We start from the raw sequence: 15966 nt of genomic DNA, 5'->3' as shown, positions 1-15966 counted from the left end.
CTGACCAGAAACCCCCAACAAACTCACAAATAGCTTGCCTTTTTGTCATGTTCCCCATTGCAAGGCCAACATTCTCCTTTTTCATGTACTGCCAATGAACACTCAGAATCTAAAAATCTCTCAAGTTTCTATTAAAATGTCAGCAGAAAAATTACACTCTTCTGAAGTTGGAGACAATACAGGGGCTGAGATCAAGAGATAATACTGAGAAAGAGATCAGGCTGTGTTGCAGTTGCATTCTGAATAGGTTTGGCACATGTGAACCACTTTAAATTCTTGCCTGAAACAGACAGCTTGAATGGACCAGAAGTGGAATGTGAAGTTGAATGCCCAGACAACACAATTCACTGCTTTGACTATCTCCTTTTTCCCCTGTAGAGATGAGTTTGATGTGGACTGAGACAGAAAACAAAGGGCGAAATGAATCAGTTCTGCCTCAAAAAGCAAAATTCTAAGGTTTCTAGGAAAGGGACTAATTTCCTACATGTAGGGCAAGAATGGCTGGTGCACCAAGGAACAAGGAAGAAGTGAAGGGGACACACAGAAGTCACCTCTGGAAGGTGCTTTTGAGGAGTTTCTTTAGTCATATGAAGGCTGCTGCAAGAAAACAGCTTGCCAATATTTCCTGCTCTTAAGTAAGTTATGGACTATCCAGAAGTACTGAGATGGAATTTATTGCAGTTTGACAATTCTTTACCCTCTTTGTACCAAGAAAAATTCTTCAAAGATCTGAAAGACACTTTAGCTGATATTTTTTCTGTATTTCTTACAGTTTATGGGTCCTCTGGTTTACTATTACTAGTGATTTGATGTCCTGCATGTGCTAAAAGTTTTCTGTTTCCTAACAACATGTTCAAATATTTTTGGCTGTTACTGTAATTTTGAGTGAACTCACTTGTGCAAATTTTTTATCCATAGCTTCAGGTTTTTAAGTTGCAGGGTTAATGCTACTTGTTTTGAAAACTTGTGGAATAAAGATAAAGTAGTGGAGCCTTATATTATGGAATGATATATAATGTCATGTGGAAAACTGGATACATGGTGATACCAAGCCTCAGTAATTTGCAAACACAATAACAACTACCATTTGTACTAGCATATAAGTACAAAAATTTATTTTCAAGCTACTAGTGCATTTTAAATGATACTATGGACAATAAAATTGTTGCTGCCAGTTTATGAAGCTGATAAAAAGGTACATTAAAATTTGTCTTTGTGAAGACCTCCTTGTGTTCCTGAATCCTGGGGAATGTGACTATGTTTTATGTGCTCTCCCAAAGGAGGATGCATTAATTGAACCAAATAACTGTGAGAGCAGTGAGTAGTTAAAAAGTTTTATAACTGGAGAAGAGAGAGAGTTTTTAAAGAGCTGAGATTTCAGTTCATCTGTGAATTGACCCTTTAAGATTTTAACATGAAGTGTTCATTGGCACCTAATAAGGTGCATTTCAGATATTTTCTCATGTTATAAGTAGTATAATTGAATCTCTAACATCCTATTCATGTAGAGCAGGCACTGGGTCTTGCCTTGCTTCTCATTAAATGCCAGCTCCATATAGCACAGGCTCTGAATGCATTGTGCTACAATGCTATATGCTACATCTGTAAATATTTCTGAGATATAAATCTCTGAAAATGCTAGGACAAGGCATGTTTTGGGTTTTATTTGTCAATCTTAAGCATTAAGTGGTGCTAATTTCACATTACAGGACGATTTCTGTGGAAGCATCAGAGCCAAAAGAACATTGTATAAACAAATTCACTGGTGACATTTATCAATATTTTTAAAATTGATTTTATAAAAATGCTATGACTTATTTTCAAATTGTATATGAATATGTATTGCATATTTTATAAGTGAAATTAAATATTTATTTACAGTGTATTTTTCCCACTTGGTTGCTTGCTTCTTTGTATACTTGGACATTAAAGCTTATGAAAAAATTCTCTCCATTGGTTTGGTTTAGAAGCTGACATGGCTTCAAGAAGAGAATGGATGAATTTAGGGTTATTGGACATATTTTATAAGTAACATTGAGCTTTGGAAGCTCAATGAAGTTTGTTAATGAATATCTGTCTGCACCAACCTCATTCTTCTTCCTAAATTGAGACAGGATGTGGGACTTAATGTACTTGTGACCTGATCTATTCTGACCCATCCCATATGTATTTAGATCATCTTCTGATCTCCAAGAACCCACTAGTTTTATAGACCACAGAAACACTGTTCGTTTTACTTTACTTACTACACCAAATTGCTGAGATGTAATGCAAGAAAAAGCTTTAGAGGAATGAGTCATAAAATATGAAGGCAGCATGGTCACAGAAGAATTTGTGTACATAAAAAATATTTGTAAGTAAAAAAGGTTGTTTTTTTTTCTTAGAAATCTACTAAATTTGCAATCCAAAGAGAAGAAATGAGAAGGAAAGAGAAAGAATCATAATAGATTAGTAGTAAATCCAAAGATTGACTTCAGTTTCCTTCATTCTCTACAAATCATTGAGAAATCTTCAGGATCTCTAAATTCTAAATAAAGTTATAGTGCAGGTACGTAGGGAAAGAGTATGTGATGTGGTATATTTGCACCTTGTTACCACTGTGTATGTCACCTTTTTAGGAACAAAATAGTGCAATGCAGAAGGTATCTGCACAAATTATAAATTATGCTAACATTAGCAAAATATTACTAAATCAATGCAATATTCCAAAAAGAAACCCCCAACTCTGAATTTAGGCAGCAGATGTTGTTACTTCCTGCCATGTCATTTCTCTCTTTGCAAATTATCATCAGCATTTTGAAGGACTGCCCAAACATGCGATTGCCATAAATCCAGGCTACCCTAAGAGTCTCCTTCCAGTGTAAAAGGTTCTCCCACACTGAAGAGCTAATTCCAGTTGCAACAGAAATAAACTTATTGTGAGAGCTCAAGATGACTGTGGAGGTTGGAGGCAAGGAAACTGAGCCTTTTCTGCATCTAAATGTAGAAAACACATATAGCAATTTTAGGTGCCTTGTGGTGGTTTTAGGAATCAGCTCACGGAATCAGCCTGTCGTGGGGTGAAGCCTACCCTGAAAACGATGTCCTCAAATACACAATCTCTACTGCTCCTGCCCAGCTTCAGTCAACTGGATTAATTTCAGATGGGTTAGAAATACAGTAGCAGTAGACAAAGATTGCCTTGGCAGCTATTGCTGAGATCACAGCTTTTGCACCACGTTTGAGGAAGGAGGCCAGAGGGTAAGAGAACAGAGGGTGGCAGCTGCTGCTTGGGCTTAGGTGCAGAGAAAGTCAAAGAGGCTGGTGCAAGGCTACATGCTCAGCAAGACCACCAAAGACATATGAAAACAAACTAAATTAGAAGGGAATAAATCAGTTTAAAATATGTCCATTGTTGGAGGAATGACGTATACAGATACCTGAGGTCATATGGAAACTAGAGACAAGGAGGCACCGGCACATGTCCAAGGCAAAGGAGGTCATGGGCATGTCAGCAGGAGGGGAGATGGTTCTGCTCCTGTGCTTGTCTGAACTGGGCAGAGGGAGGGGCTGGTTTATTGTGGGTGTGTGGGATATTGTAGGATAAAAATTACCACTCATCTGCTATGCCTGTCCTGCTAAGTAAACACATTTTCAATAATACATCCCTGGGTGGTGTGGGTGCATTCTTGAAGCCATCCCACCCCGCTGAATTTCCTGGTCGCTCTGCCAAATTAAGCAAGTCAATGCCAGCTCATTGGAAATCTGGAATGCTGTTTGATGCTTCCTCTCAGCTTCTTCTGTTTGGGCTGTGTGTGTACTGTTTTGTTTGGTTGGTTGGTTTGCTTTGGTTTGGTTTGTTTTTTTCATTACTTAATGAGTTTACTACCTATGCATTAATTCTATTTGCTTCCACGTGTTCTTCCTGATGTGCAAGACATATATATATATGTTTGATTGTTGCCAAAACATATATATATGTTTGGTACTATGGAGAATGCATCCTAGTTTTAGATTAAAACTTTATATCAAGCAGCATTTTTATATCAACAAGCTAGTTCCCTATTTTGGATTTTTTTATATTTAATTTTAAAAAAAGATTTTACATCTGCAATTCTCAGGAAAGAAATACAGTTTATGCTATAGAAGGATGAGTGATGAGGAAATCTTTTTTTGTTAGTTGGTAAGATGATAATTCCTGAAGTATTTAAACTGGATACAGCTTACAAGCTTCTTGTTAGAAAAAGAAGAGAAACAGAAATGGGGGAGAGAATAACCTCTGAGCTGCAAATGTGATTGCTTGCCTCTCAGAAAAAAAAAAAAAAACAAAAAAAACGTGGAATTGTTTTATCTTCATTTTTATTTTTCTAAAGCATGAGTAATAATAGAACAATTCTATGTGGACAGACTAAACAGTAATCATTATGGACTAGGTTAAAGGAAAATACCATATTAAAGAAAAAAATCTCATTTTCTATTACCAAAGAAGTTTCATCACCTAGAGACAGTTTACACACTTAAACATTTCTAAATGTAATGCTCATTTCTAATCTTAAACTCAATTACTAGATTTTCCTCTCGCTCAGATCAAGGATGAAAACAGACTTTCTTCAAAGTGTGTTTGAAGTTCCCAGAAAAGTTGACTCTGCTGACTTTTTCTGTTCAGATTTTCATAGTAATTATCATAAGATATCTGAAGTTTTTTCTCATTGTAACTTCTCTATTTTCTGACAAAACCAGATGTTTAGCATTTCAATTATTTTCCCTCATCTTGGTTAGCTGTTATTATTTTTTCTTCATTGTTCCTCAACTTTCTAAAGATTTTAAGTTCAAAGTAAAAAGTTTTTCCCCAGGAATGTGCAAAATATCTGATCTTTCATTTATCAGATATAATAGAAGAAAATATCTTAGAAAATAACTCCAATTATGAGCTGCTTGGAGGCACAGTCTCTGAAATACATGTACAATAACCTTGTCTATAGTTTGAGAGGTAGTCAAGATTTATAAGCCTGCAAGTCTAGTGAGGTTTAGTTAAGTGAGGACATTGTGCCAAAACTAAAGTAGAAAGAAAACTATCGCTGTTTGCTCAAGTTTGTAGCATGAATGCTCACCAGGAAGGACAGCACTTTTCAGTCTAGTTGCACTACTCCATATGCAAAATTAGTTAGCTCCAGAAAACTATTTTTCTTAGCTGGCATTTCTGATGTTCCAGTGGACAATCATATATTTAAAAAAGATTTTCTGAAGAAAAAAATAAGAGTGCAGCTATGAAACATTAGTTACTCTAGAATATTGCCAGTTATATTTCTGGTTATATTCCATGTTTGGTGGTCATTTCCACAGTTCTAAAGCAAAGAGCATGCTGGGAAAATACATAGCCTTTAAACTAGATGATAACAAAACACCTTTATTCTCATCACTCTATTGGCCATCAAATGTATCAATATCCTCTGACAAAAGGCCACATATGGCTGTTCATTCCACAACATTAAATAATAATCCCAAGGGAGTAGATGGAGCTGACCTGCACAAAGCTTCAAGGCTTCCCTAGCTGCCATATTTCCTGGTTCCGAGTGTGTCTGACATACGATGTGTAACACCATAATCAAAAGGCAAATTCCTCTCTCTCAGGTGGGGTTCTGTTACTAGATAAGTTAGAGAAAGTGAAATTATAATGGAGACATATAGCAGCAGGGTTTAACAGTGTCATCCACTACAATGTATTGACAGATATTGCCCCGAATTATTCCTTAGAGAGGGAGCTTTCTTCCAAGAACCATACACTTGTGAACATGTTGATGAAGAAATGGAAGTGCAATCAGAGGCAGGGCAAGAGACTTTGCTGTGGTTCTCCCTGTTTAACTAAAACACGTGTAGTAAAGTTGTAAGGGAGGCGTAATTTTACAAAGCTTGCATGTATACAGGAAATGGATTATACCTGATGGAGTATGCTTAGAGCATAAGCGCACTTCTCTATAGATTAACTCAGCACTGACCACTGTTAGTGTCCTGTGAGCAATAAACCTGTAGGAATGCTCAGCTAAAAAATATAAAAACTTATTTTCTGAGTTGACATTGTGCAGGAAGCAAGAGAGCTGTACCAAGATCTTCTCTTGTGCTTCTCGTAGTTTCTTGCCATACCTCCAACTTCCTGAACAGCAAAAAGTCAGGTTTTGCCTAATAGTCTTTCTCAGTGTACAGCATCATTTACATGTTTGCCATGGTTGCAACACAGTTCAGTGTCAGGTCAGTCAAACAAAAAGGAAAATGTCCACCTCCAAATATGCTGCTGTCTGGAAGGTGGAACACTCTGGGGCTGGCTCTTTGCCACTCTGCATTATCATAACGCTAACAGATGCTCTGCTGAAACGGGGATGATTTACAGCAGACCTGCAGCAGCCTGGGGTAAGCAGCAAAGAACAGCTGCAGATTGCCTTTACTTTGATGTAACTATGTAACTACTTATATCCTACTTTTCTAATGTAGGAAGTTCAAGGTGAGCTCCTTGTACATCTGTGAAGATCCACTGACAAATTAATTAATGTCAACTTGGTATCAAGGATACTCTGGAGCCTCTACTAGCCAGTGCTGCCAATGGGTGGAACATTGAACTTTACTGCATGTGCTTATCCATATTCTTTCTCTGTTTCTGGCAATTTTGTGTAGCAAAAATTATTTTATCCACATGTTCTGTACAACCTAATTCTGCAAGGCTTGGATTATACTGTGTTTGTTTCACATCACTGAGTTTAGCAAAACCCTCCCTTGGTCTCTCTGTAGGTTTGTTAACAACAATAATAATTGTCATTGATCACTATAAAGTGTGTTTGAAGGTCATCATTCTAACTAACATAAGCACTCTGGAGAAAAAAAGAATAAAACAACCAAAACCAAGACCCAAACAACAACAAAAACAAAAAACCACAAACACCACCCCCCCCAAAAAAAAACCAAACCCAACCCAAAAAAACAAAAAAAAAAAAAAAAGAAACCCAAACACACAAAAAATCCTCCAAACAAACAAACAAAAAAAACCCCCAACAACTGTGCAATAAGGAAGCTTTAGATGAATTTGAAATGCCCTACTCCAAAGTTCATGCTCTATCCTTTCATTCCAAGATCTTCCACTGGAAAGAGGCAACAGTGCTAATTAAGTGGGTAGCATCTAATCAGAAAGCAAACATCACTGCAAGCTCAAAGTAAACATCAGCCTCACATGTCCTGTCTGCGGTGCTTCATTTACTACTGTTATTTTACCTCTAGCAAAACATGGTTTCTGGCTGAAAATCTTGGAAATAGTACCAGGCATAGAGACCATTTCTTTCCTACTTTGTGTGAAGATAGCAATAAGACAGAGATAGGAATAGTTTCATAAAAGGCTAGTTTTAGAGGCCCTTGAAAGGAGTTTGATATGTGAAATAGGTACATGGCTTACAGTTATCAGAGTTACAGACTAATCTCTGGTTCCCCTGTGGGCATTATAATTTGGTTTTATTTTGGGCACCATCAAAGAACTATGGAAATTCTGAGCTTCACATTATAAACACCAAAGTAGCCATAATTCTTCATTTATTACAACTCCTAAAATTTGTTTATAGGGACAGAATGGAAAGTTTATTAAAAATGTCCTTTTGATGCAATGCCTGGCATGCTGGAAATACTATTAGTAATGATGAATAATGATCAGTGAAAGTACTGCTCAAGAGTAATGGAAACATAGTCCATGCAATAATATTTATACTTAGCATTATACTGACTGTCACTTGTATAGAAACGGCTGTGGTAAAGAGTTACTTTCAGAATGAACTTTATTCTTTTCTCAAGACAGATAAAATGTAGGCATGACACAAGCTTAAAAGTCCCCTGTGGATAACTGATTTAAGAAAACCTTCATATGTTCACATACAGGAGATTTTTTGATTAATTCTGTTGCTCTGGAACATTTAAGAGAAAGTTACTTAAGCTCCCTGTGAGATAGGGAAGCTGAGAGTTTTTTCTTGTTCCCAGGTGTGCATATATGCATGGGATTGTGGACCTTGACAGTATTTTGATTTTATGTTGAAATGAAATTTAGGTGCACAGCATAGCTCCCTTCTCCCTGTCCCCAGACCAGATTATACTCCAAGCCCTGAAGCTGTGGTCTATTACTTTTCCTACTTCACTTTTGATCCAAATAACACTCTCTGTTTCCACAATGTTCTCTAGTAGTAAATTCCAAGCTGCCTGTGTAAGGAAGCTCTTTTATAAACTGATTTAAGTAGATATTCTGATGGTTTAATCAACTTCTCTGTTCTCATGTTGCAGGCTTGCAATATTAGTTCCATGTTCGTCTTGACCCCTGCTTTCAGGATTTTGTAAACCTCCTATCTGTCCCTCTTGTCTTCAAATTGAAGAGCCCTGGCCTTATGAGCAAGGGGAGCTGCTCTTCATCCTTGGTCATTTTATCTGACACCTTTTCTACCTTCTTAAAGTCATTTTCCCTCCCAAGATGCAAGACCCTAAAGTGCACATTGAACTCAAGATATGAGTTCATCAGATTTTTATGGAGTAGTAAAATTATGTTCTTTCTTCTCAAGATTCTTCTGGATAATGCAAAACATCTTGTGTCCTCTGGCTACTCCTGCCCATTTAGTCAATGATTTCAGGCAACGAATGGCAGTGAATGACTATAGGATCTCCTTTCCAGTTTGTAGTTCTACTACATTATGCTAAAAGTGGTTTGGAGTATTTTTCCTAAGTATTTTTTATCTGTATTGAAGCTCATCTCTCATGTTTTATCTCACCCAGTCTTATACAGTCTTTCTGGAATTTCTTGCCATTGCCACAGCACCTTACTTCCTAGAAGAATTTAAACTTGTCTGGAAACTTATCACATTCACACCCCCTTTCTTTTAGGTCCCTTGGGGAAAAATAAGAAAGATCCATATGGATATATGATAAATCAGGGAGATAGGATTTTCTTTCACAGAAGCCACACTGAATCTTGCTCAGGTAACCATATCTGGCACCATATCAGTGCTCTTGTTCTTCAGTATAGACTGAAAAGTCTTTGATCCCCTTCTTTAGCATATACTCCACCACCTTTGCTAGTACAGATAGCACTGCAATTTGTAGTTCTCTGGATACCCTTCTGGGCCCTCATTCTATAAGGAACTCATGGTGGAAATCCATCTGCCACCCATCACAGGGGCTGTTTGTAGCCCCATGGCCACATGCCTGGGTGGAAATTCTTCAGTTTCATATGAAGGTCAGCCTTGGATGATGCTACCTGGACTGGGTGACCTACTGACTCCCAGCTAATCCATTTGGTCTTATACTTGAGTTATAATTATTTCAAATATATCTATCTTCTCTCACTGCTCTGCAGCAAAGACCATTTTCCACAAAGTGTTGCCTTCCACAAGGAATTCACCGAGCTTTTCTGCTGTGGCCTTTGCCAGATGAGTGCTGCTTTTACACACTTGTCATCAATATTCCCACCAGTTCCACTCTGAAGTATTTATAGAACTTTTGTTATCAGTTTGAAAATCCTTTATAAGGTATACTTGAAATTATTTTTAGAGCTCTCAATTTCCTACTTATGCTGAACCTACAATTTTCTTATGGGTTTCTCTTCATTTTGGCAAGCTCTCATTTGCTTAAACACTTTTCCCTGTGATTGCTTTTGAAGCTTTCCCACTGATCCCGTGGCAGATTTTTCTGTGGTGCGCTTTTTTTCTCTTTAAATGGTGGTGTGTATTACACCCTTCTCCCAATACACTGTTTCTTACAGACTCCAGGTTGTTTAAAATGTCTCACTCTTTGGAATGTCCCCTTTTGGATTTTGGGGTTCTACTCTTTCTTTTTGGTTGTTTCTTTGGCTGGTTGTTTGTTTGTTACTGATGTTATATGATTTTTTTTCCTTTTTTTTAATATAATATTTTTTCTTAAAGTTGCAGAGCCACATGGTTTATTGAGCATACTTTTCTACATAGTGCAAAAGATACTTGTATTATGGTTATAGAAAGGCTATCCCCCTGGCAGTTTTTGAGGTGTTGTGTGCACTACTACTACTACCAAATTCAGAACTACATCTCTTCTGGGACCCCAAAACTTAATTTTCTTACGAGTAGCCACTCACTACTTTCAAAAATGTTATCTCTACATTTCCTCCTAATGAGGCATTGATCCAATCAATATTTGAGTAATTATTTTTCGATAATTAATATCTGATCTGATACCTATTCTAGTACTTAAGGTAATGCATGTAGGCTATAGTGGCAATTGTTATTCAACACAGCAGAAAGAAGAGTGACATCCAAGGACATCCTGTTACATCCCTAAAAATTTTAATCAAAGAAATAATATTATTTTCTTTAAATACATCAGTATGGGGTTTTCTGTAGTTGAAATATGTTCTGATTGTAGATCATGTTTTGGGGTATTATTAATTATGCATTTTCTGTGAGGGATGAAGTCTTGAACATTGTTTGAAATTGCCAGACTATGTTGATATTTTTTTTACTTCCTTAGCATATAGAAATAATTCATTATTTATGGCTCCAAGATGGCATGCTTTCAGAATACTTCCAAAACAGAATTCTCCATTTCTTTTGTGTTACAGTAAAACTTTTGTTATAAGGGTTGTAAAAAGGATTTATTCTGTTTCACCATTTAAACTCAAATTCTCTCTTTGCCCTTTGTATTTCCTAATTAGACAGGGAGGATAGCTTTTTATCAAAGTGTTTTATTTCAGAATAAAGTTCTTTGTGTGGCATCAATGGGCAAGTTATATTGTTTCTGATGTCAGGCAGCAATAAATTAGCTTCCCATTTGGTCTGATTCTTGCCAACATGAGATTTATTTAGCCAACATGTCGAAAATCAGAACAAAAATAAGTCTCTGTGGGCTTGAGTAATTTAATATCAAACACAGGACTGAGCTGTTAGTGACACTTAACTTCCTGCAGCTGTTATTTACCTGTTTAGGATATGGAGGAGACCACTAGAGAAGATGGAGAGGAGACAATTCTAGGATCTGTAGTGCTGAATGCAACCACTTCTACCATTATTTCCTCACATCTTCTGGGTGCTTTTGCTAGATTCACTTTTATCCTGAGTGAGAACAGTGGAGGATTTGGATTTAGGTGAACTACCAGAAAAGAATGATGTCTCTCAGGGCTCTGTTCTGGGGCTGGTGTTCTTTAATATCTTTACTGATGACAGAGACACTGAGAGCAAGTGCACCCTCAGCAAGTTTGCAGATGATATCCAGCTGAACAGTGCAGCTGACACAACAGAGGGGCAGGATGCCATCCAGGGGGACCTGGACAAACTTGACACGTGGGACCATGAGAACCTCATGAAGCTGGATAAGTCCAATTGAAAGATGCTGCGCCTAGGTCTGGGCAATCCCAAGCATGAATACTGTCGTGGGCAACTGAAAGGTTATTGTATTCCACATTTACCTGTGCCCTAAAGATTGTTACTGTCTCTTTAATACCCAGCACCATGACTAGAAATGGCATTTCAGGGGGCATATGGGATAATTCAGTTATTTTTTGCCTGTTGTTCTTTCACTTGTTAGAAAACTGTTACTTTTTCATTGATATCTGTAGTTTATTTCTCTTTATTGGTGGAAAAGGATTGGTTGAAACTAAGGGGAGGTAAATAGTTTTAAAGTGTCTACCTCTTTAAATTATCTTAAACCAAGACAAGTACAGATTGGGAGAAGTACTCAGAATCACAGGTTAAGATGAGTTGCAAAGAACTACAAGATCATCAAGTCTTGACTCCTGGCCCTGCACAGGACACCCCAAGAGTCACATCATGTGCTGAGAGCACTCTCCAATTCTTCTTGAAATCTCTCAGGCTTGGTGCTGTGACCACTTCCCTGGGGACCCTGTTCCAGTGCCCAGCAACCCTCTGGGTGAAGAACCTTTTTCTAATACACACCCTGAACGTCCTCTGACACAACTTCAGGCCATTCCCTCAGGGTCCTGTCATTGGGCATCATGTAGAAGAATGGTGTGCCAGGCTGCACCAAAACAAGTGTGACCAGCAGGTCAAGGGAGGTGATCCTGCCCCTCTACTCTGCCCTCTGTGACATCCCCTGGAATACCGCATCCAGGTCTGGGATCCTCAGGAAAGACTAGACATGTTATAGTAATCCAGAGGAGGGCCATGTAGATGTTCAGAGGTATGGAGAAAGAAGAAAGTCTCTCTGTGAAGAAATATGGAGAGAGATGGGCTGTTCAGCCTGGGAAGCAGGTGGCTCTGGAGAGTTCTCATTGTGGCTTTCAAATAATTTAAGGGAGGTTATAAAAAAAAAAAAGAGACTTTTACACAGGCAGATAGTGATAGGAAAAGGAGAATGGCTTTAAACAACAAGAGAAGAGATTTCCATTAGATGCTAGGAATGAGTTCTTTACTCAGAGGGTGGTCAGGCACTGGAACAGGTACCCAGAGAAGCTGTGAATTCCCCATCCCTGGAAGTGCTCAAAGCCAGGTTGAATGGGTCTTTGAGCAAGCTGGTCTAGTGGAAGGAGTCCCTGCCCATGGCAGGGATTTGGAATGAGATGAGTTTTAAGGTCCCTTCCAATCTAAACCATTCTATGATTCTATAATTCTATTATATTCTACACATGTCTAAGATGGGCTTGATAAGATGGTAGTGAAATCAGAGGAAATCTCTCTCACATGATTTGAAGAAGCTTGTCTATCTGCATCTTTTTTACTTCCTGCGGTGTAACGTCTCTGTGTCTTTCTGATTGTCCATGTGGTGGCAGTCTCAAAGTATATTTCATCTCCTCTTGGCAGGAGAATTTTGTTTAATTCTTCAATAGGTATTTGATTTCTTATCAATTTAGGAATGGGCAAAATAACCCTCTGTGAAAAGAAGTGGCTCTTGGTAAAACCAAGAGAATACTTTGTTATGCATGACTTGGCTGCTGTTGCTCAGTAGTGTAGATAATGTCTGCTCCCTTGCTCCACAGGTGTGTGGTGTGGCACTGCATGCTACCTCATGCTGACTTCTTTTCCTTCCTAAATGTGGCAGCCTCATACAAAGACTCTGCACAGCCATTTGGAGATCTGAGACATTGTACTATTTTGAGAAGTAGGAGTTGGCACAGTCCAAGGGATGTGAAGAGGTATGCTAATGATTAAATTCTTCAGAAACCTGTGGCTAAAACAGTGTCCACTTCACTGTGACTGAACAGCCTTCATCATGCTTTAGCTATGGATATTGGCCTTGTTTAGTGGTACATGGAAGAGGAAAATCCCATTTTGCTTGCGAGGCACAAGAATTCCTCATTAAACCCTAAGAGGTGTGATCCAGTTGTTTTCTCCTTCACATCCTTTATGCATCCTTGCTACTTGAGTCATAATCCTAGTGTGACAAGAGATCATGCTGTGGTGGTAGTTAGGAGTGTTGGAGTAAAGTTTCCAGTCCTTCAATGAAGATATGAAAGGGACACAGCTGCAATGGCATTTTCTCAACAATTGTGCTGAGTTCATGCCTTTGGAACTCAATTTGCTGCTCAATTGTCAGAGTCCTACAGTGCTGTGAGAGTCCTCTGGCTCTGTAGGCATAACACATAGACATAACATAGATTGAACTGAAACATGGGATGGGTGAGAGAGAATAAGTGGTTTCTTCAATCTGAGATTTTCTATGTAAGTATTTTCTAGAAAATGATGCAAGATATGTATTTTAAGTACAGGCATGTTTCCTATAATGGTCGATGTATGCCATTTATAAAGGAAATAAAATAATTTTTTAAAAATTTAGGAGGTGAAATATTTCTGTATATTTCTCTCTGAGTCTGAAAGACTGTTTTCACCTCATTCAAGCAGATGTAAATAAACCTTTTGTCTGTTCACTCAGCTGTATTTGACCACTAAGAGCTTTAAGTGATTTTCTGGACAACTCAAAATGTTCTAGTGCAGATTGGAAGCTGAGAAAAACCAATCACACATCCTAATGTAAGTGGAAAAATAACCATAGAAACAAAGCAAACAAATATAAAACCCTATGAATAGTATTACTACACAGGGAAGAATCTTGATGAAGTGTGAAGTATGATACAGGGCAGCTTGCTTGGGGTTTTACTGGTATGAGTGGTATGCCTCTTAGTTTATTAGCCAGGAGTAAAAATAAAAAACCTCTGAGGTGAACTACAGGGAATTCAAGTAACACTTTAAATATAGCCACTGAAATAGGAATTTAATTTAAAAGTTTTAAAAGTGATCAGGTTTTAGAAAAAGCCAATTGTTTCTAGAATGTCTCTATTGAAATTAATCAGCTACTTAATTAGATACCTAGACATACAGTAAACATTCACTGAAACCCAGTGGACATGTAATTTGACAAACTATATTTTGTATGACTAAATATATCACCACATGTTTAATTACTTGGTAAGTCCAGATTACTACACGTGATAAGAAAAGATGTCCCAGAACATTATTCAGGAAAGTCAGAGAAAATTAAAACTTTGGCAATAACATACTTTTACATTCTGATAAACATGTACATTTGTACTTATGACCACAATTTACAAGTGTTCAATGACTTTGTGTGTCTCAGCTTTTGAAAGACCCTAAAAATGAACCCCATCTCTCAGGATAAATATTTAGTCTATTCAAAACTTCTTGCCAAAGTCTTAGAATCCTGAAATGTGTATGGCCATCATAGCGTGCCATTTGTTTTTTAATCCTGGTAATAATCTATGTATTTTGCTGAAGTCTCAGTTCATGGTCAAGCCACAAATAAAAGAAATAAGCAATAGAATATTTTAAGAAAGATGAGTACAGAAAGTAAATGATAGAGTTTTCCTGAAGTTAATCTGGTACTTGAAAGATGACAGAAAAATGCCCTAAAATCCCACATCATCAGTAATAAAAACAAATATGGGATATGTATAACTATTTCACATTTTCCTCTCTTTTGAAGACTCAGCCTTGATCATTAATATATTCTCTGCATATTTAATCATCTTCTGGTTTTCTTGTGCAACTGTAGGAAAGGTATCACGTTTGAAGTAGGAACTGACCCACTGGGAACTGGACCAGAAACTTCTCAAAATTAAAGTGACAAAAAGATATGACTACCATTGCCTGGGATAAATACTTTTAAAGTATATTTAATTTAAGCTGCTGATTGGAAAAAAAAATCCTAATTATAAAAATCTTCAATTCTTTCTGGTTTGGGTTTTATCATCTTATAATAAAACAGAAAGAAGTTACTGCTATCTGTTCTGTCAGAGTCAATATTAGGTATAGGAACACAATAAGCATGCTTTAATGGAAGACTACTAAAATGATAAATTCCAATCCAGACATGCATTACTATGAAATTTGATCTGAACTTTCTCATTGTCCTAGCCTGTCCTGCCTCTTAAGGCATTTAGGAACCATTCCCCTGCCCCCTCATCTAGCCAGCTGTACTGACTATATGGCATACAGTGCTTGTCTGCCTGGGCAGGAAGAATAAGCATAACAATGCCTCCTGCTCAACAAAACTTGACCAAAAAATGACTGACTTACTCTGCTTCTGAAAAATTTGACCTATTTATAATGCCCTCTCAAGGGGTTAGTGCCCACCAAACTCAACCGTCTACCCCTGTAGACTTGGCTGGAATGACACTGGAGGTAGATGCCAAAATACTTTATAAGCCTGTCTCCCATTGCTTTAGGTCAAGTGCCAATCAGTCAAATATTCAACTTTTTAGTCCTTTTTTTCTGTGTCTTAACTTTTTGACAGCATTGAAGAGAGGTGACCAAAAGATCACTGTAGAGGAGCAGATCCTTAAGAACAGCTGCAATTTAGAAGTGTTTTGTAGTCCACAGAAACCTACGCTGCTCAAAAGAATTCACAGGCATTATGGAAAACACAGCATCTGTCTTAGTGCTCTTTGGGGAAAAAGAAGCTTCTACAAATATTACAGCAATATTTAGAGAAATAAAATGGACCTGGACAGTCATTCTTCACAGCATGGGAGAGACT

The sequence above is a fragment of the Passer montanus genome, unplaced genomic scaffold, assembly GCF_014805655.1.
Source record: "Passer montanus isolate IOZ18808 unplaced genomic scaffold, ASM1480565v1 scaffold16, whole genome shotgun sequence".
In the NCBI taxonomy this organism is placed as follows: Eukaryota; Metazoa; Chordata; class Aves; order Passeriformes; family Passeridae; genus Passer; species Passer montanus.
The sequence above is the reverse complement of the archived record's forward strand: the minus strand, read 5'-3'. Positions refer to the sequence as shown.